Genomic DNA, 21157 nt, shown 5'->3' on the forward strand with positions numbered 1-21157 from the left:
CACAATTGAGTTTCTGTTACTCTTAAAGGGATAGTTCACCCAAAAATTAAAACCCTCATCTTGTTGGAACACAAAAAGAGATGTTAGGCAGCATGTTAATCTCTGTCATCATTCACTTTCATTAAGTGTTTTTTTCCCATACATGATGACAGATTTTTCATTTTGGGTGAACTATCCCTTTAAACGAGTGTGCTAGATGGCTCAACACACATGAAGTCACAGGGCTAAATTGCGAATGCCGTTCCATATTAAGACATCACTTCGGACACTGAATGCTTTTATTTTTAGAAGTTCCTGTTATTCGCCTGTTGCTTAGACGGCAGTTTTTTCTCTTCCTGTACGTAATTTAAAAAATGTTTTTTATCCACGTTCCCACATTGCCATGTTTGTCAATGCATGTTTTGTTTTTTAACCTTCATGCCAACTAATGGTTGCTGTTGCTGAGAAACCCAGAACTTCTTGAAAACTTGATTGTTTAAAGCTTAATTTTAGGAAATCGCCCCTTCAAACCTCAATGTTAATTTGAATGAATTGGAGGAAACTTGAGGGCTTGTTCTCTTCAGAAACAATTCACATTTAAAGCGATAGTTCACTCTAAAAGGATAATTCTCTCATCATTTACTTCCCCTTATGCCGTCTCAAACTCGTTTGACTTTTTTATGTGGAACACAAACAAATATCTTTTTGAAGGATGTATAAGGTCTGTCCATGCAATGCAAGTCGAACTTTCGATCTTTAAAAAGGACATAAAGGTAGCATAAAGGTAATCCATAAAACTGTATTCTGAAGTGACCCAAATGGTTTTGGGTGAGAAACAGACCTGCTTTTTGACTACAAACATATACCCGTAATTTCCGGACTATAAGCCGCAACTTTTTTCCCACGTTTGAATCTCGCGGCTTATACAATGACGCGGCTAATATATGGATTTTTCCCGCTTTCAAATTTTATAAAGAAAAATAAAAAAAAACATTCTGTGACGAGCTCAGTTTTTTGGCGGCGTGAAGCTTTCATTAGACCAATGAAATTGCCGAGCGGGTTAAGGTCAAAACAACTTTTTTGTTTACTGTTTAGATTAAATCGAGGCTCAAACTTCCCATCATTCTGATTACGGTAGTAATTTTGTCACCCTCACCATGGCAAAGACATGGAGAAACGCATATGATGCTGCTTTCAAGTTGAAGGCGATTGATCTGGCTGCTGCACGTGAGCTTGGTCTTAATGAGTCGACGATAAGACGCTGGAAACAGCAGCATGAGGAATTGACTCAGTGCAAAAGACAACTAAATCTGAGGCTATTCAACTCCGACATCGAAGGAGATGACTTCAGTGGTTTCATGTGCACAAGAGGAGGAAGATAGTGACCAATGACTTTCTTGGTAGGCTACTGTTTACTGCAAATGTTTTATTACAAGCCGTGTGTGGCAGCGGGGCCTGGTCAAGCGCCTGTCCGGAGAGAAAAGCTGTAAGGCGCTTACACCTGCGCTAAATTATGTCTAACACCAGTGTCTAAATTCAAGTGCCCTGCTTCACGTGTCCTTCTTGGGAAAACTGTCACACGGGCACCAGTGTGACAGTTTTCAGCAGGGCACTTGACGTTCCAGGTAAGGCTTTAATGGCCACAGCAATGTTTACAATCAATTTTATAAAGTTTCTCAATTCTTCTATGCGCCAACACTAGACTGGCGTGTGTCACTCTCTCAGCTCTGTGGCTGCTGCCTTTTTATGCCGCTCTCCCCATGCTTACTGAAATTAGACACGGTGTTAGACATAATTTAGCTCAGGTGTAAGCGCCCTTACCGCTTTTCTCTCCGGACGGGCGCTTGACTACGCCCGCTGCCACACCGTGTTTCGTTAAAGCTTATTTATTTTTGTTACAAGCCGTGTTTCGTTAAAGCCTGAGTAAAGTTCATTTGTTTCAATGTACGGTAGGCACCTGCGTATAGACAGTGCGCTTATAGACAGGTCGCTTATAGACAGGTGCGGCTTATTTATGTTCAAAATAATATTTTATTTAAAAATCAGTGGGTGCGGCTTATATTCAGGTGCGCTCAATAGTCCGGAAATTACGGTACATCTGCAGTCTCGTTGGCGTGCTCATGAGAGAATTGTCTTTAAAGAAATAGTTCATTAAAACCTCGTCATTTCTCACTCGTGTCATTCCAAACTCAAGTGGCACGTCGTGAACGGATACAAGACACACGTAACCCATTTTTAAGACTATTAATGACACTTTTCAGTGTATAACGTAACTGTGTGCTTTCCAGTACCACATAAAACCCATGCACTGCTTTTCAGCCAGCTACGTCAAGCGTCTCTCTCTCTCTCTAACTGCGGCTCCGGCTCCTCTTCATCTCTCTCCCGGGTGATTGCACTAATTCTCCCTCAGCCATCCATCCTTATTGCTTGGCCACACCTTGCTCGCCACATACCCCCATCGCCCAACTCAGGCCGGGGAGTCATCCGGAGAGGAGATGATGCTCTTTCGGCCATCTCGCTGCCGGATGGCCTTCCCCATCTCCTGGGAACACAAACAGGACGAGGGGAGGGAGAAGGACAGTGGAGGCAGAGGGAGAAGAAAAAAGAAACTTGCCAGTCCCCAAAAATGCAGCCAGATGGTCCTCAGTCAGCTGCACTGCTTCAGTCAGCGACGCCAGGCAATGGACCCCTCAGCCATCCCTTTTGGTTGCCATCTGACTCAGTCCTCCAGTGCCACCGGATCGAGCATACCCTCGGCGTTGCGATCCTCAGTGGCGAGGGCTTTTTGATGGTGCATCTTCCTCCAAATCCCGGTTTCGGCACCAATGTGGCATTTCAAGATCTTAATGTGGAAAGGAGGAAGCAAGGACCGGGTGAACATTCAAACGTAAGACTTTTTCAGTGTACAACGTAACAGGGTGCTTTCCAGCACCACATAAAACAATAGCAGACATGAGACAATGATAACTAGTACGTGGATTCAGAATTTATAATGTATAATTTTATTTAAACATGGTTTGCTGTGATTTGGATGATGCTGGCCATTGCTCAAAATTAATAAAGTTTTCTGATTGGCAAAATGGTTTACAACTGGCTATCACATGTTTGTGCAAAGAGAGAACATGGAGATTGTGTTGCCAACAGTACCGCCACTCCCTATAAGCAGACTACGCAGTCTGCATAGGGCACCATCTCCAAAGGGGGGCACCATCTTACCCTGGGAGGGCACCAGAAAGTCCACCGGCTGCCCTTACTCGCACGTTATACGTTATTGAAGGATCCGAAAGAAGTTGCGGAACACAGATGATCGATTTGCGGTCATATCGCGCAAATTTGATCACAAGACGCGATGAGAACCAATGATTTTGTCGAAGTAGCCGCCATCTTTGATTTAAGAATTTTACTAGTGGTTTGATTGACATTGAGAGTGTAAAACGACGTAATTCTTCTTTTGTGTTCCACAGAAGAAAGTACGTCTTATGGGTTTGGAACGGGTTTGGTTTTTTTTTTCTTCTCCACTTTTCTCCCCAATTTGGGTATGCCCAATTCCCAATGCGCTCTTTAAGTCCTCGTGGTGGCATAGTGACTCGTCTCAAGGACGAATCTCAGTTGGGTTCACGTCTGAGACAGTCAGTCCGTGCATCTTATCACGTGGTTTGAGCGCATTACCGCGGAGACATAGTGCGTGTGGAGGCTTCACGCTATTCTCCGTGGCATCCACGGTCAACTCACCACGCGCCCCACTGAGAGCGAGAAACACATTATAGCAAGCTCGAGGAGGTTACCCCATGTAACTTTACCCTCCCTAGCAACCAGGCCAATTTGGTTCCTTAGGAGACCTGACTGGAGTCACTCAGCACGCCCTGGATTCGAACTTGAAGGGTGGTAGTCAGCGTCTTCACTCGTTGAGCTACCCAGGCCCCCCTCCTCTCTCCATTTTTAACCTGACCTAGATACAGTGAGGTACTTTATTCATGATGGAGGAAGATCCCACTCATCCATTCTGAATATCGAAGAAGTGCAAGTCAGCAATTTGGTGAAGGTTTCCAAAATCATGACTCCCCTGTCATAAGAATGACTAACTACCCATTGTGTCCTTGTGGACTATGTGATATGTATCTTTTTACCCTCTACTTTCTCACCATGATGGCTTCGCTCTCTCTCTCGTAAGAGTGCCCTCCTGGCAAACTTTCTCGCTCTGAACACCATCATGAAAGCGGGAAGCAGCTTGTGTAGAACAATATGCTCTTCCTGTAATGTGTCAGAGCGATTGCCTGAGAGAGCCGAGTCTGCGGTGTGCAGGGGCCTTATCAGAAGCGGAGACCCCGAGTGCCCATTTCCCTCAGTGAGGTCGTAATGTCCTGGAACTTATAAAGTACTCAAGGGACGTCTTGGTAGCTCCCACTTCCTGTCTTAAGAGTGATATATGGGTGTTTCTTCACCTTCAGGCACTTTCTGTCCTGTGAACTTCTAGAAAGTAAAATCCTGTTACAACATTTTTCACACTCTCACTAGTTTATTTAATTTGGCTAATAACAATATCAACCGTGCATGTACATGCATCACAGGAGATTTATATCATCTTTGAATGAAAATTACCAACAGATCGCACATCTCCGATTCCCCGCTATTGTTTAATGGTTCTGTGATGCTGATGAAAATTACATACATTTTTTAAAATAAAATGGTCGACTCCTTTGACTTATTACATAGCTAACATTTTATTTATCCTAAATACAGACGATTTCATAATATTTTCACTCTTTTTGTAAAATTACAGCTTGATTTGGAAATGACACCCAATAAAAATATTCTGTTCACAAGTTAGATTTACCTTCATTTTTCTTTATTTTCTTCAAACATCACTTGTGCTCTTTACTGACACTGTTGTCCATTTGATTAACAAGTACACTAACTTTTGAAAAAAACTTTATTGGGGGCAAATATTTTTGGTGTGGTTGAAATGCTACAACTGTGAAATATTCATAATTTTATTTTTTTGTATTTATTTAGATTTTCATAGTTAAGTTTGAAAGTCTGGGTCTCTGAAAAGGCTAAAACAATCAAATCTATACATTAAATGCATTTGAAAAGCACCAAAAATAAATGATGGCCTGGTAAAGAGTCTGTTTTAATGTGACCTTATAACAAAAATCAAACCTTGGGACACGGAAATGGACGAAGTTGAAAAATCATGAAGCGATTGTGTTTTCTGTCTTTTGCCCTAGAGCCAGAATTTAGATTTTCAAGTATTGCATTTTTTAAATTAACTCTGCTAGTCTAAACAAAGATTTTTATTATGCCAAAAATATTTGAATATGCATTGTGTGAAAGTTATATCAAGTTTTGCAAAAATTACAACTGTCAGTTGTGGTGTCATTTTCATCTCTATCAACAATTTTGCAACAAATAAACTTCAACTAATGCCGAGTTTACACTGGATGATTTTAAGCCCGATTTTCGCTCGCCGACAGTTTTGTGGAGATCGTGGGCAAATCTGAGCTCGCTCCCGTGAGCGATCGCAATGTATGAACTATCAAAGACGCGTTTAATTGAAACTGCTGATGTCGGCGAGATATCTAGCATGTTAAATATCTGGACCTGTCTGCGATTGCAAATCGCGCATTGTGAAATGTGTTTTGACTGAATACAACTGCAGCGTTGAACTACAGCCAATGAGAGGGCAAGAAACAGGGTTCCAATGTGTGTCCCAATCACCCATTCTCACACACACACACACACACACACACACACTCATACACCAATGACGGCAGAGCTGGAATGCAAGGCGCTAGCCTGCCATTGGGAGCAACTTAGGGCTCAGTTTCTTGCCCAAGGACACTTCGGCATGTGGAGTCGTGTGGGCCGGGAATCAAACCGTCAACCCTGTGATTGGCAGCTGACCCGCTCTACCACCTGAGCCACAGCCGATGTGAATTGTACCAGAGAAGGTTAATGGTGGAGGACATCTTTCTCCCAGCATGAACTGAACATTTTAATTCTCATGTTAAACCATTGTTATTGACCTCTTGAACTGTTTGATCCACAAAAGAGCGTCATATGACCGCAAAAACATGCGATGACAGTAACACACTTGCTTTGAGATGCTATTGTGTTTGCTAAATCAAAATGTTATGATGTGAATGCACTTCATTCACAAGAATGATTTAATTACGGTTCTGCATAGATGTTAACAGGATTTACTAGCATTTCCGTACGTCGATTATTTACTTCCTTATTTGGCATTTTCATGGGTGTGGATTATTATAATTGTGAATGAACGTGCACACGAATGTTTGGAATTCACTATCATACACACCTTTACGAAAGGCGGGTGCACACTGTACGATTTTGGCCACGATTCTGCCATCTAAGACAAATTTCGGGAATCCTAAAGGATTTCTCTCGTCGCATCTTACGACATTCAGTGTGACATGTTCACAGACGAACGATTAATAGCCGTTGAGATGATCTTCAGCCTCCGACGAAGTTCTGGCAGTGTCTGAAATGTAGCATCGTAGCCGTACAGTGTGACAGTGTGACATGATGTCCAGATGAGATATTCCACTACTCTCTCGCACCCTACTTTGAAAGAAACCTGCTCCGCGTTTGCTCCACTGTAGCAACATTTGTGCCCAGTTATCACTCTGCTCAAGCACTTTCAATGTTTTTCCTTCTTTTCATTTTATATTATATGTTTTAATAAATAAATATGCAAAAATACTTGGAGAAAAGTGTACCACGTCAGCAATATGAAATCATTATTCTCTGAATTAAATGTAGAGCTTACCAAACGTAAATAAATGAATTATAGCATTTTCTAGTTATTATCATGCATTTTCTTTACAGCGTTATTATAATGACTATTTTATTTTTAATACATTTACTTTAAACATCTTTAGTTAAGATCACTCACTTATCACATCACTTATAAATAAATTAAATAAAATGGAAAGATTGAACATTTTATACTGGTATTTATGGGACGTTTTAATCCAAATCAGCAAATACAGTTGGATGTAATTATAGAAATTTACGTCATGTTTGTGCATCATCCATCGGGAATTTGCAAGCGTGATATATTATCAGCCTTTATGAATTTTCAAAATTTTGCGTGGCCGATCGGTTACTAATCTAAAAGAGGAGAAAGATGTGCAATAACCCACATTTTTTGTTTTCTCCAATGTGCACCGAGAAGTTTGTAATTTTTCGTGCCACAAGTCTTTTTATTTCCCCAATGAATATTTGCTTGTGGAAGCGCATTATTAGGCTACTTTCCGCACTCACGTTCATTCTCAACATCTGTATTACTGTCTTATTATAGGCCTATTTGACAACATCCATCTTTCTTGTAAACGTGAGCCTATGCTCGTGATGGAGTGGTATTGGAGCAATGGAAATGCTGATATCCCGACTTCCAGAGAGAAAAAAATATGGGGCAAATTTCACCGTTTCGCTTCGTCTTATACCGCGTCACTCAGTGTGCCATGGCCATATCAATGTGTTCATATTGTACAGTCTGACAAGCAACAGTCGTAAAGGACTATTGTAAATGGGGGAATGTGAAGCCTTTGTGAATCCGGCAGATTGACCTTCCAGTTTTCGGGAAGGTCAATTTTACGCACAAATTATTCTGGATATGCTCATGTATAGTGGTGGTGGCGTAGTGGACTAAAACACATCACTGGTAATCAGAAGGTTGCTGGTTCGACCCCCACAGCCACCACCATTGTGTCCTTGAGCAAGGCACTTAACTCCAGGTCGCTCCGGGGGGATTGTCCCTGTAATAAGTGCACTGTAAGTCGCTTTGGATAAAAGCGTCTGCCAAATGCATAAATGTAAATGTATTCCAGAAGGTTTCATGAATGAGGCCCAATCATTGTTCGTAGACAAATTAAATAAAAAAATACAAGTCTATCTAAAGAGACTTTATTTTCTAAGAGTCCACGGGACTTGGTGTTGAAGAGACACCCTTATATTGAGCACTGCTGTATGTGAAGCAAATCTCTTGGAGAAGAAATGCCTTTGTGTCCAAACTGACGTTAATCCGGGAGACTTATTCTTGCAATAGTTTGACTTTATTCCCTCAGGCCAGATAAGTGCAGTGTGCTTGCTTGGTTGTATTGTCGTGTTTATGTGAAGTTGAATGTTATTGTTGATTTTGCCATGTTGCAATTCCCATCACAGTCATATTTCAATGTCCAAACTGTCAAAGCTTTCCTCTCTTTGTCCTTTCAGTTGGCACAATGGGAGAATTGTTCGAAAGCACCAAATAGGGTTGTATTTTAGTAAGATGATGCGGGTGCCAACCTTGTTGTTTTTAAAAATGTGTTTATGGTCCTGTGGTCATATTGTCAGTGTCTAAGATCACGGCTTTTGTGTTTAAATGTGTCATTTGCCTCCGTGTTATGCTTAGGAGTGGAGTGATACCAGTGAGATCACTTTCTTGTCATGACGGGAGTCCTCATATTGCATTCATCTAATGTGTTTTTCATCTTATCTTTAACTACAGAGGCTAAATGGGCAAATATCTCGTGGCTTTTGTTATGTCCGTGTCCACATTCCAGCCTTAAATGAGGGTGTGGTTATTTATGTTCTCAGGCAGAATAATTGCATCCTGGAATTGCAGCTCATATGAAACAATAAATATCCTGCACCAGTCACATATGCTTTCTATGACCCAAGCTGGACCTTCATTTATCACTTCAGCATCCAGGCTTGTGTTTTAAACACAATAAAGCACAAGTCAAATTAAACTTTAGCTAAAATGTACCCATTGAAAATGTCAAATTTTAAAATGTATGCATGAAGCCACATTGAGAACCCCATATATCTGGGATTTACCAATATAGGGCCTTAAAAATGAAGGAAAGTTTGTTCTGAACCAGAATCGAAAAGGATATCTTTGGGGATCTTTGATACGTCTGCAGTTATAGGCACTCCAACTTTGGGGAAAAACAACACAAAAAAGTGCTTTTTCTCATTTTTGGTCTCGCACCATTGGCATAATTAAACAAGGGGTGCTGCAGTCAACTGAGTTTAGTAATAGACTTGCCTATCTCTGTGTCAAAATTAAATAATGACGCTGAAGCCTTTTTATAAGGTTCTTTTTTTGACCAATAGTTTTGCTCCAAAGAAATTGTCATTTTGACAATAATGAATTTTATAGTAAATCTGTATCCATGGCATTTCATATTTTGGCTTTCATTATCATTTATGTTTGTTTCTTCAGAAAAGGTTTTAACAGAATTAAAAATATTTAGTTGGGGAGGTTTTGGAAATTTGGTTGATTTGACATGGCATAACCCCATATGATGTTCATTCTCTGAAATATAAAAGAAAAAACCTCTGAAAAAAATTTTGTTGTTTTTTCACACAATGTCAACGGTTTGGCACTGTCAAGCTTTTAAAAAGGACAAAAAGCACTATAAAAGTATAATAAATGTAGTTTTTCATGTAATATATTCCAAGTCCTCATAAGCCATATGATAAGTGTATCACCAAAATGAAAATCTTTGACCAAAAATTCTGATGACACCGGGCCGAAACCGAAAATGCTTTATATACAGTAGATATTTTCGATTTTTTTATTAGATTTTGTACCGTCCGTCCGTCCATTCGAGTGAGTAAAAAGAAACTTTACTATTGAAAACAAAATAGTTGCATCTGTACTTGCAGTTTCATGTGATCCAAATATTGATATTTCCAGAACAATACCTAAAGATGAAATCTCTACTTGAATGAATCATCATATTTAAACACAGACATGCTTCTTCATAATGAATTATTCCTTTTAATTGACCAGAAGGTTGGGGGTTCAAGCCCCAATTTCACCAAGATGCCACTGTTGGGCCCTTGAGCAAGGCCCTTGACCCGATCTGTTCCAGGGGCGCCGTCTCATGGCTGATCTTGAACTCTGACCCCAGCTTAGCTGAGATATGTGACAACAATGACATTTCACTGTATATATGAAAAACAAATGTATAATGTTTGACAATAATAAAGGCTTTCTACTTCTTTCTTTTAAGGATTTTTAGATATTTTTACCAAATAATATAAATACAAAAATGTTCATAAAGAATACGATTTTTGGCCTATTATCAAAGGTCTTACTAGAGAGAAAACAAATATGATCTTACATGAATATTCTTGATAAAAAATAGGGAAAGGGAAATAGAATAGATGTTAGGGAAAAGATGCGTGTAAACTGGCTGGAAATGGCATTTTAGCTTAAGATAAAGCTAAATGTTCACATAACATTTTACACAAGGTTTATTTCTATTTACTGTATACTGCTCCAAACTTCAAACTTAACTTCAAAGTTTATCTGTGACCGTGTCACCCATTTGTCCAATTTCAGACGAAATGCGTGAATTTGCCTGTTTGCGCGAGACCATGACCAATGGATGCAAAAGCGGGTTGATTTGGACTGCGGCTTGGCTCAAACAGTAGGTGGGGATATTTTAACATGTGATGGTGGCTCAAGCTAATAGGCCTCAATGCCTCTGAATACACACGGAAAAATATTCTTTATTAATGTGCTGACATTCAAGAGAGCGATCACTTCATTAGGCTGCTTTAAAAGGCAACTAGGTAGCACAAATACCAACAGAACGTGCATTTGCATTTTAAATTTCACTACAGTGTGCTTCCGTAAACTACTTTGAGTGTTTTTGTGCTGTTGCGCTTGTTCGTGTGGACACGCGTACACACATTACAGAAAATTTGTGAAAACCAGTGGAGTTTGACTGCATTGACTTTGCAAACCTGGCAAGTCCCTTACATGCAACTTTTGAAAATGTGCAAGAGTGAATGAGATTTGAGGGGTACAGTATGGCAGAGGGGAAGCTTTTCTGCGAGTAACGTCTTGCATTTTGTTCTATCCCTCACAGAAATCTGTCGTATGACTTCAAAAGTTTTGGAATATTGTGCACAAGTCATATGGGCTACTTTTATAATGCTTTTATGGTGCTGTTTTGAGGATTAACTGCACCAGCTATACATAAGTTAGCATTAGCATAGTTGTGGCATAAATGGGCACTAAGTCACAATTTATGCACTACTAAATATTTGAGTGTTGCACCATTAAACTTTGGTAGAACCAGGGCTGCCGCTGGCCAAATTGATGCCCTATGCAGAGTTCCAGGTGGACGGGGTTGGGGTTTGCGTGATATGACCGTGAAGCGATCGCGACTGCTTTCGGGTCCTTGAATAACATATAACGTGCGAGTAAGGGCAGCAAGTGGACTTTCTGGTGCCCTCCTAGTGTAAGATGGTGCCCTCCTTAGGGAGGTGGTGCCCTACGCAGACTGCTTGGTCTGCTTTTATGACGCATAATATTGTAATGGGGATATAATTTAGTACAGCTGACAGTTACGTGAACAAAGTTTGAACATCAACCGTAACAAGATCAAACTGAAATTCACGGCTTTTTAACCCTTCTGTGCACAAATTTGAAGGCTGGTTATGCATCAATTCAGGTTAATGTCATATTATGTGACTACGCATTACTTGACGGAGAGCTTACAAACTACTAGTTAAGTCTTGCCTTAAGAACAGGTGGTGCAACCAAATTAAGGACTGACTTTGTTACAAACTAACTAGTAGTTACTAATCCCTTAATGTGAACTTCACGTCCCAACTTAAGTGAGACCTTGCGCACAGCTGGTGCAACCCTACCCAGGTCACAATATGCATTGTGTAGAACAGAGCAGCTCGGAGTCTTAATTATATATTTTGTCATCCATAGAAGACAGAATCTACAACATGTTTTAAACAACATGAGTGGAAGTAAATGATGATGGAAGTACATTTTCATTAATCAAATTCTGTTATGTCTTATCCAATTTGTCATACTTTAATTGTAGCATCTAACGTTTGCTGAAGGCCTCAACACACACACACACACACTCAACCCTGACTGGAATTTGCTAGTGCGAGCGTCTCCTCGCATCCCGCTGTTTCTGAGACGCCAGATTAACATTAGCCCTGATACAAACACACACACACACACAGTGCAGAGTAATTGGTCAGTCTTATTCAGTTTCTTTTAGACTTACACAACACCCCTGGGTGTTTTTGTGTGAATGAAGGACCTTCACGAGCTGCAGGTCTAATCCAGAGACAAGAGATCGTAGTTAAGAATTTGTCACGCTTTACTGCAGAATAGTGAAGTTTACAGTGTTTTATAACACTACATTGATGGCTTTTGCGCTCATTTTCATAGCTCGCTTCTAAGGATTTCATTAACATATTTTTTATGAAACATTTTCATTAACTTCAACTATCATGTTCTCTTGAGATTGAATTTACTGTCTGTTTGTTTTGGGTTTTAGAGACCTCCATGATGTTTAAGATGGTAATAGTAATCTCAAATGTAACGTCTTATTTTCCTTTAAATACGTTTCTTTGCCCTATTCGAGACCGACAGATATAATTGAATCCTTAACAATCAGTTGCATCAAGAAAAGTAACTTTTATCTAGAAATATAGAGGTTTTTTAAAGGTCTGTTTGAATCGGAGAATCTTGTCGTGGAAAAATGTGTTACATTTATTCATGTTTTAAATCTGGTGTCTCTGAGACTCCAAACCGAAATAATGTAACATTTATTCACGGAGGACGATTTAAATTGTGTTTATAATCAGCTCCAATAAGATTAAGAAAAGTCATGAAGTATCAAACTGATACTTTAATGTTAAAGGAATATTCCGGGTTCAATTCAAGTTATGTACAATCGACAGAATTTGTGGCATTATGTTGATCACCATAAAAAAAAAACTGTGTCCCTCCTTTTTGGAGGGTATAAAGGAAGAAATTATTCTGATTAAATCTCATGTAGCCTATTATTTAAGCTACTTGGTTAGTAGGCGATTATTATCACACTAAAATAATGTTAGCACGCTTATTGTTTACTTCTTGTGGCTATATAAAATACCATATTTTGAAACGGTATTTTAATGTTTAATTAGCCCCATTCACTTTCATTGTGAAAGCCGCACTTTAACCCCATGTTAAGATGGGCAAGGAGGAGGCGAGAACCGGCTTGTCAATATAAATAATATTTAATTGAACTCAAAACCAAAACACACAAACATAAACACACACATGACGGACATGCCCGTAATTCTCTCTCTCCCGAACCGTCGTCACCGGCCTCCTTTTATCCCTCGCGCGCCCCGATTGGGGGCACCGATTGGGGACCGCGCGTGCAACATTCTAGCCCGGGCCCGCCCCCTCTGCTCCACACTCCTCCCGGCGTTACCTCAGGCCGGGGTGCCACCGGCATGACCTCTTTCCCTGGGGAGGGGCGTGCTTTGCGCCCGGTCAGGTCATCCCCGCCTTACTCGACCTGGGAGGAGACAGGAGGGGAATACAGCAACAACAACAACAAAAAAATAGGCGAGGGAAAGGCCAACACGGTGCGAGAGAGAGAGAGAGAGAGAGAAGCTCACTCACTGGTTCTCTGATGTACCGTTGCATGGTCCTCGAACACTCCTCCACACTCTCCGGCGGACGATAGCCGCTCCTCTCCGGGCGAACCGGAGTCAAACCTCCGATCCTCAGCGGACAGAACGCCCCTCCGCTTCTCTGGCGGCACCTGGGGACATTCCTCCGCCCCTGGCAGCGGCCCTACCACTCCAGGTGATCGGGGAGTTACTTCCCTCCTCCCCTCGCGGACGGCGGTCTTCCCTCGACCCCTCCGCGTTTCTGGGGGCGGTAGGGCACTCCTCCGCCCCTGGCAGCGGCTCCATCGCTCCAGGAGGTCGGGGAATCCAGTCCCCACTCGCCCCGCGGACGGCGGCCGTTCTCCGCGTCTGGGTGGTCGGGCTACTCCGTCACCCAGCAGATGGCAGTGGCACTCCCCTGGGTGGACGGTAGTGTCGAGGACTCGCCGACGGGCATCCCTCCTCCTTCCCGGGTTTCGGCACCAATGTAAAGGGGGTTAAGATGGGCAAGGAGGAGGCAAGAACCGGCTTGTCAATATAAATAATATTTAATTAAACTCAAAACCAAAACACACCAACATAAACACACACATGACGGACATGCCCGTAATTCTCTCTCTCCCAAACCGTCGTCACCGGCCGCCTTTATCCCTCGCGCGCCCTATCAGGGCGATTGGGGACCGGACGTGCGACATTCTAGCCCGGCCCCGCCCCCCCTCCGCTCCGCACCCCAGTTTTAGCTGTTTTGTAAAGAAAAGGAGTGACGAGTCAAATTATTTTTGAGGTAGTCAACATTTTGCCACAAATGCTGTCGATTGACCTGAACTCATATTGAACCTGGAATATTCCTTTTTAAATATGTTTTTCGAGCTATTAAAATGGTCTTGCTGAACTTGAGGCCTAATTACAGTATTCTGGGTCAGTTGGTCAACCACATCATCTGCCTGATAAACAAAGTTAGGTGTCAAAAGAGTGTGTTTTCTTAAGCAGTGACTCAACCATTTCAAGACTGTAGGGAGTGGTTGGGTTATGGTCGCTTATTCATGCTGAAACTTGTGTGAAACTACTGTTTTGCCTCCTGAAGTGTAATCTCATAATAATTGGTCTATAGAAGAAAACTATATTTAACTTGTTTTCATGTGCTTAAATATAGTGCCTGTCAAACAGTCTTTGGCTCCTATTTTAGTGCAAGTAACAAAACATTAATGGGCCCAAATATAGAGCCTTGGTGCACCTCTTTAGTTGTACAAGTGTAACATTACACAAAGAGTACACAGCCTTTCATGTTTAACTTGGCTATTAAAAGTGAGCCATTACTTGGCATTTAGTGCTCAAAGATAGGTGAAGAAACCATATTCATATATTAGGAAATATAGAAGCAATTTGAGCTTGTAGGGAAACCGATTTGATTGCATCATGCCACTTAATTGATTCTAACATCCAGGTCGTACAAGCTTCACTCACTTGCATCCACAAATTGGTCTTGCTCCGCAAACACATGGTCACAACTCATAATGCATCCTATGAAAAACAAATTACAAGCATTAAATGTGAAAGTCACTTCCCTTTGGAGTTGAACCCTTGGAGAAAGTCCTGTACCATTGTTTCAGACCGGACTCCAGGTGCCTCTGCCAACCATGTGTATGCACTGCCAATCCAAGCACATTCAATGGTGGAAGAATGGCAAGGAAAGCTAATGATTTTGTTCAGGCATGTGTCCATAAGTCAAAATGCTTGTTGCTGACATAAATCTACGCTAATACTTTTTCTGTAGGCCGGGAAATACTAACCATCATCAGTCTATGACTGTGTGTATGTTACTTGATGGGTAAAATGTGTTGAGCTTTTAAAATGAATCTTACGAAAACATGTCCAGGTCATATTACACTCCAAAAATAATATTAATAATACAAATTATATGTTTATATTTAAGAAAATGAAGCCTATTTCAAGGACCACTACGATTTGTTGCATTATGATAATTAAGCATATTGAAAACGTATTATTAAATACAATAAATACTACCAAGAATGGGGGCCCGGGTGGCTCAGCGAGTAAAGACGCTGACTACCACACCTGGAGTATGAATCCAGTGTGTGCTGAGTGACTCCAGCCAGGTCTCCTAAGCAACCAAATTTGCCCGGTTGCTAGGGACGGTAGAGTCACATGGGTTAACCTCCTCATGGTCACTATAATGTGGTTCTCGCTCTCGGTGGGGCACATGGTGAGTTGTGCGTGGATGCCGCTGAGTATAGCGTGAAGCCTCCACACGAACTATGTCTCCGCAGTAACGTGCTCAACAAGCCACGCGATAAGATGCGCGGATTGACGGTCTCGGATGCGGAGGCAACTGAGATTCTTCCTCGACCACCTGGATAGAGGCGAGTCACTACGCCAACCACGAGGACTTGGAGCGCATTGGGAATTCCAAATTGGGGAGAAAATGTATAAATATTTCTACATTTTTATATATAAGTAATTTAAATTATTTCACAATTTAAGGTGTGTGTGTGTGTGTGTGTGTGTGTGTGTGTGTGTGTGTGTGTGTGTGAGAGTGTGTGTGAGAGAGAGAGATGCCCGTTTGATGTTAGGCATAAGAACAGCCTCAGTCAATGAAAGTGAATGGTGACTGAGACAAAAAAGAAAGCCATACGGGTTTGTAACAACATGAGGATTTGTAATTTTTGGGTCAAGTATCTCTTGCATCCTTAAGCTCCCTTTTCAGTTCTCATGCTCGCAATATAGTACATCAAATTATCTTTGTTGCACAGTTTTCTTTGTACAATGTGACACATTGTGTTTATTTTCCAATTTGGAGGTCAAGTCATCCAAGCTTTTATTATCTACATCGGTCCACTCCCCAAACTTGGCGCAATTGGGAATGATGGACCCTTAAACATCTTGTGCTTTCACATTTTTTTCACGCTCTTTTTTTTTTTTTCACGTTTCGTTACCCAACTCCCGATTTTTTTTTGATCTCAATAACCGTGTCTACATTCACGTGCCCCTCTGGGCCGGCTGCGGCGTGTTTATTTGGACTTAGAACATGCAACAATGACTCCCACACAAACAATAACACACACACGGTCCTGCACGGCCCTTTCTTGCTGCCGTTTTGCTGCTGTTCTGCACTATAAAAACATGACTAATCATAACAGGAGAGGGTTTCTATAAAGACCAGCCAAGCAGGAGCTTCTGTCCCATTGAAACACAGTCCCCGCTGAGATTACATGAAAGCACTTGGAATGTCAGGAAGAGGCTGTTGGTGGCGTTTCTGGCCGCGATTACATCATGGCATTGTGAATGTGCTACATACAAAAACAGCTTTGAAGTAAGAAAAATAAATCCTCATGTCTGATCCGCCACAGGTGCTTCTGAAGTTTGTTTTTTATATAGTTATAACTCAGAACAAAGCTTGACCAATTAAAAATGAGATGATAGGACTTAGTACAGTGTTCAAAGTTTTCAGAGAGCCTGATGTTCTTCTCCTCAATTCGTTCTGACCCCTAGAGATGGCAAGAGTCATGGTTCCAGTGAGGCATTTACAATGGAAGTGAATGGGGCAATACATAAACATTAAAATACACATGGTTTCCAAAGATGTAAACGATATGCATGTGCTAACATGATTTTAGTGTGATAAAATCACTTACCTTATCTGTTTAAAGTTATATCCAATATTGCTACTACAGTATATCGTCATGCCGACGTAATGCACAAAGAAAGTCCTAATCTGGCAAATACTTTTGAAACGGTGTGTATTTTAATGTTTATGTACTGGCCCCATTCACTTCCATTGTTTGTCCCTTATTGTACACCCCAAAAAATTATTTTAGCCTAATTTTAAGATTTACAATCTTAAATTCCGTCAAATAGAATTGTTTAAAAAATAAATAAATAAATAAATTATTATATTTATTTTATTTTATTAATGATTACTCAATTCAATTGTATTACATTTTTTAAATTTTACAAATGTTCTGTGGTAACTGACATTTTTGCATCTTTTTAAATAAAGGAGGGAAAAATCAATATTCTAAATTATTAATTTTTCTCCCAATTTGGAATGCCCAATTCCCACTACTTAGTTGGCATGGTTTCCTCAATCCGGGTGGTGGAGGACGAGTCTCAGTTGTCTCCGCTTATGAGACCGTCAATCCGCGCATCTTATCACGTGACTCGTTGTGCATGACACCGCGGAGACTCGCAGCATGTGGAGGCTCATGCTACTCTAAACGAGCCACACACAACTCGCCACACGCCCAATTGAGAGCGAGAACCACTAATCGTGACAACGAGGAGGTTACCCCATGTGACTCTACCCTCCCTAGCAACCAGGCCAATTTGGTTGCTTAGGAGACCTGGCTGGAGTCACTCAGCACGCCCTGGATTCAAACTCGTGACTCCAGGGGTGGTAGTCCGCATCGATCCTCGCTGAGCTACCCAGGCCGCCTTTTTTGTTGGTAATGAAGATTATTGCACAAATGTTTTCGATTAGGCTTAAGGGCACATTCACACTCAGCCGTTTCTGTTTTCTGTTTCCTAACATTTTCGGTTTCAAAAGGATGCGATTTAAAGGAGCTTTTCGAAACACCCCGTTTGCCGGTGGAAAGTACCGTTCTAGTGTGGATGAGAGGCATAAACGTAGCGAAATGTACATGGAAAGAAACCAGTGATGAGTATGTGCTCAAATGTAGTGTACATTTCAAACAAATATATCACATCCTCTCAATGTTGAGTTCAAACCAGGAGAAATGGTCAAATAAATCCCTCAATGAAATGAAAGTTTATGCTTTTTATCAAATCTGTTTAAAATCTAGAAAAATATGTTTTGGTGATTCATGGCCATTTAATTCCAATGATCAGGGGATTAAATGTTCAAAAAGCACATTTGGGTGTGATGTTCACGTGTGCACATAATTGTGGCCATTTAGTGTAGTTTGCACAATTTCAGTTTTGTGTTTGTAAGGGGATTTTTTTTAAAATCTAGGAGCTGATCTTCAGGTCATGGGGTAATTAGGTTAATGTTTTCAGCTGTCTGCCCAACATCTGTTTACATCTCCAAGTGTCTGCCGACCATATCTGTCATCAGGCTGCTTCTCCTACTGATTAGCACCAAATTCACTGTGCTACTGTGCTGTATATGTGGACCAAGTCGTTCTGTGTTCACTTACCTAGCGTGATTCATACAATTCCTGTTTTCAGCATCAAAGACTTCTCAGCTTCCTTAGAATCCTGTGAGAGCGTTCCAGTTTGACAACATGCTGAGAGAACCGTTACAAGTGCAAGAAATGGACCAGTTTAGTTTCCAGAGTTTTGGAAGAAAATCCTGCCATGATATGTAGAATATCTCAGCTCTGTCGGTCCTTAAAATGCAAGTGAATGGTAGCCAGAACTTTGAAGCCCCAAAAAGCACATAAGGGCAGCATAAAAGAAATCCATACGTCTTCAGTGGTTTAGTTAATGTCTTCTGAAGCAATCCAGTTTGTTTTGGGTGAGAATGGGCCAAAATGTAACACATTTTTCACGTTACATCTTGCGATTGCAGTCTCTAGGCACCATCATGATTTCAAACTTGATTAAATTTCCTAGCGCTTGACGAATGCTCGGAGCGATAGATGGGGCTATGACGTGTAATCGAACTTGAAATCATGATCGCCAAGGGGACAAGATTTTTTGTGAAAAAGGAGTTATGTTTTGATTTGTTCTCACATAAAACCGGTTTGACCGCTTCAGAAGACATGGATTTAACCATAGGAGTCGTATGGGTTACTTTTATGATGCCTTTATGTGCTTTTTGGAACGTCGTAATTTGCTCGGTGTTTATATTGTGAAAATTACCATCTCTGACTTCTCATTATCCCGCTTATTACACGACTACTTGCCAAATAAATAAATGGACAATCAGGGTTTCCGCGGGTCTTAAAAAGGTCTTAATTTGCCCTTCCGCAAAATAAGGCCTTAAAAAGGTCTTAAATCGGAACAACAAGTCTTTAATTCATATGGTCATGGCTTTAAATGTTGTATGAGGGATTGTTTTCTCTTTGCGTTGAAGTAGGGTGACCAGACGTCCCGCTTTGAAGAGGTGTGTCCCAACAATTCTCTAAACATTGTAATTATGTCCTGGTTTCAGCTGGTAGGCTCACAGAGTTTTTTTCTACTTACATTTGATGTACTAATTTTCCTTCTCGCTAATGTCTTTGGTATCGTTTGCAGAGAAGAGAAGCAATTTCGAAGCGTTGCACGTTGATTTGACGATACTTTCATTCTTATTTTTCTGCAAATCTGCTGAAATGTATCTGGATACCGTGGCAATGACGTCATACGCTTGGCACGTGGATACCATGGCAAGGACATCATACGCTTGGCGCGTGGATACCGTGGCAAGGACGTCATACGCTTGGCGCGGGGATACCGTGGCATGGACGTCATACGCTTGCTGCGTGGATACCGTGGCAAGGACGTCATACGCTTGGCGCGTGGATACCGTGGCAAGCACGTCATACGCTTGGTGCGTGGATACCGTGGCAAGCACGTCATACACTTGGCGAGTGGATACCATGGCAAGGACGTCGTACGTTGGCGAGTGGATACCATGGCAAGGACGTCATACGCTTGGTGCGGGGATACCATGGCAAGGACGTTATACTCTTGCCACGTGGGTACCATGGCAATTATGTCATACGCTTGAGTGCGTGGATTCCATGGCAATGACATCATACGCTTGGCGCGTGGATACCATGGCAAGCACATCATATGCTTGGCGCGTGGATACCGTGGCAAGGATGTCATGCGCTTGGCGCGTGGATACCATGGCAAGCACTTCATACGCTTGGCGTGGATACCATGGCAAGCACATCATACGCTTGGCGCTTGGATACCGTGGCAAGGACGTCATGCGCTTGGCGCGTGGATACCGTGGCAATGCGCGTGGATACCGTGGCAAGGACATCATGCACGTGGATACCGTGGCAAGGACATCATGTGCGTGGATGCCATTGCAAGGACGTCATACGCTTGCCGCGTGGATACCATGGCAAGGATGTCATACGCTTGCTGCGTGGATACCATGGCAATTACGCCATACACTTGGCACGTGGATACCATGGCAAGGACGTCATACGCTTGGCGCGTGGATACCATGGCAAGGACGTCATACTTTTGGCGTGTGGATACCATGGCAAGGACGTCATGCGCTTGGATACCATGGCAAGGACGTCATACGCTTGCCGCGTGGATACCATGGCAAGGACGTCATACGCTTGCCGCGTGGATACCATGGCAAGGACGTCATACGCTTGCCGCGTGGATACCATGGCAAGGACGTCATACGCTTGGCGCGTGGATACCATGCCAAGGACGTCATACGCTTGGCGCGTGGATACCATGGCAAGGACGTCATACGCTTGCTGCGTGGATACCATGGCAAGGACGTCATACGCTTGCTGCGTGGATACCATGGCAAGGACGTCATACGCTTGTTGCGTAGATACCATGGCAAGGACGTCATACGCTTGGCAGCGTGGATACCATGGCAAGGACGTCATACGCTTGCTGCGTGGATACCATGGCAAGGACGTCATACGCTTGCTCGCGTGGATACCATGGCAAGGACGTCATACGCTTGTTGCGCGTGGATTCCATGGCAAGGACGTCATACGCTTGCAGCGCGTGGATTCCATGGCAAGGACGTCATACGCTTGCAGCGTGGATTCCATGGCAAGGATGTCAT

At 42.0% G+C, this 21157-nt stretch overlaps 1 protein-coding gene across 1 annotated transcript in view; it reads left to right on the top strand.

The window, feature by feature from the left end:
• The window catches only part of LOC127621332 (septin-2), a 49726-nt gene that overhangs the window by 19606 nt on the left and 8963 nt on the right, over positions 1 to 21157 (top strand). The window lies entirely within an intron of this gene.

The sequence above is a fragment of the Xyrauchen texanus genome, chromosome 27, assembly GCF_025860055.1.
Source record: "Xyrauchen texanus isolate HMW12.3.18 chromosome 27, RBS_HiC_50CHRs, whole genome shotgun sequence".
NCBI lineage: Eukaryota > Metazoa > Chordata > Actinopteri > Cypriniformes > Catostomidae > Xyrauchen > Xyrauchen texanus.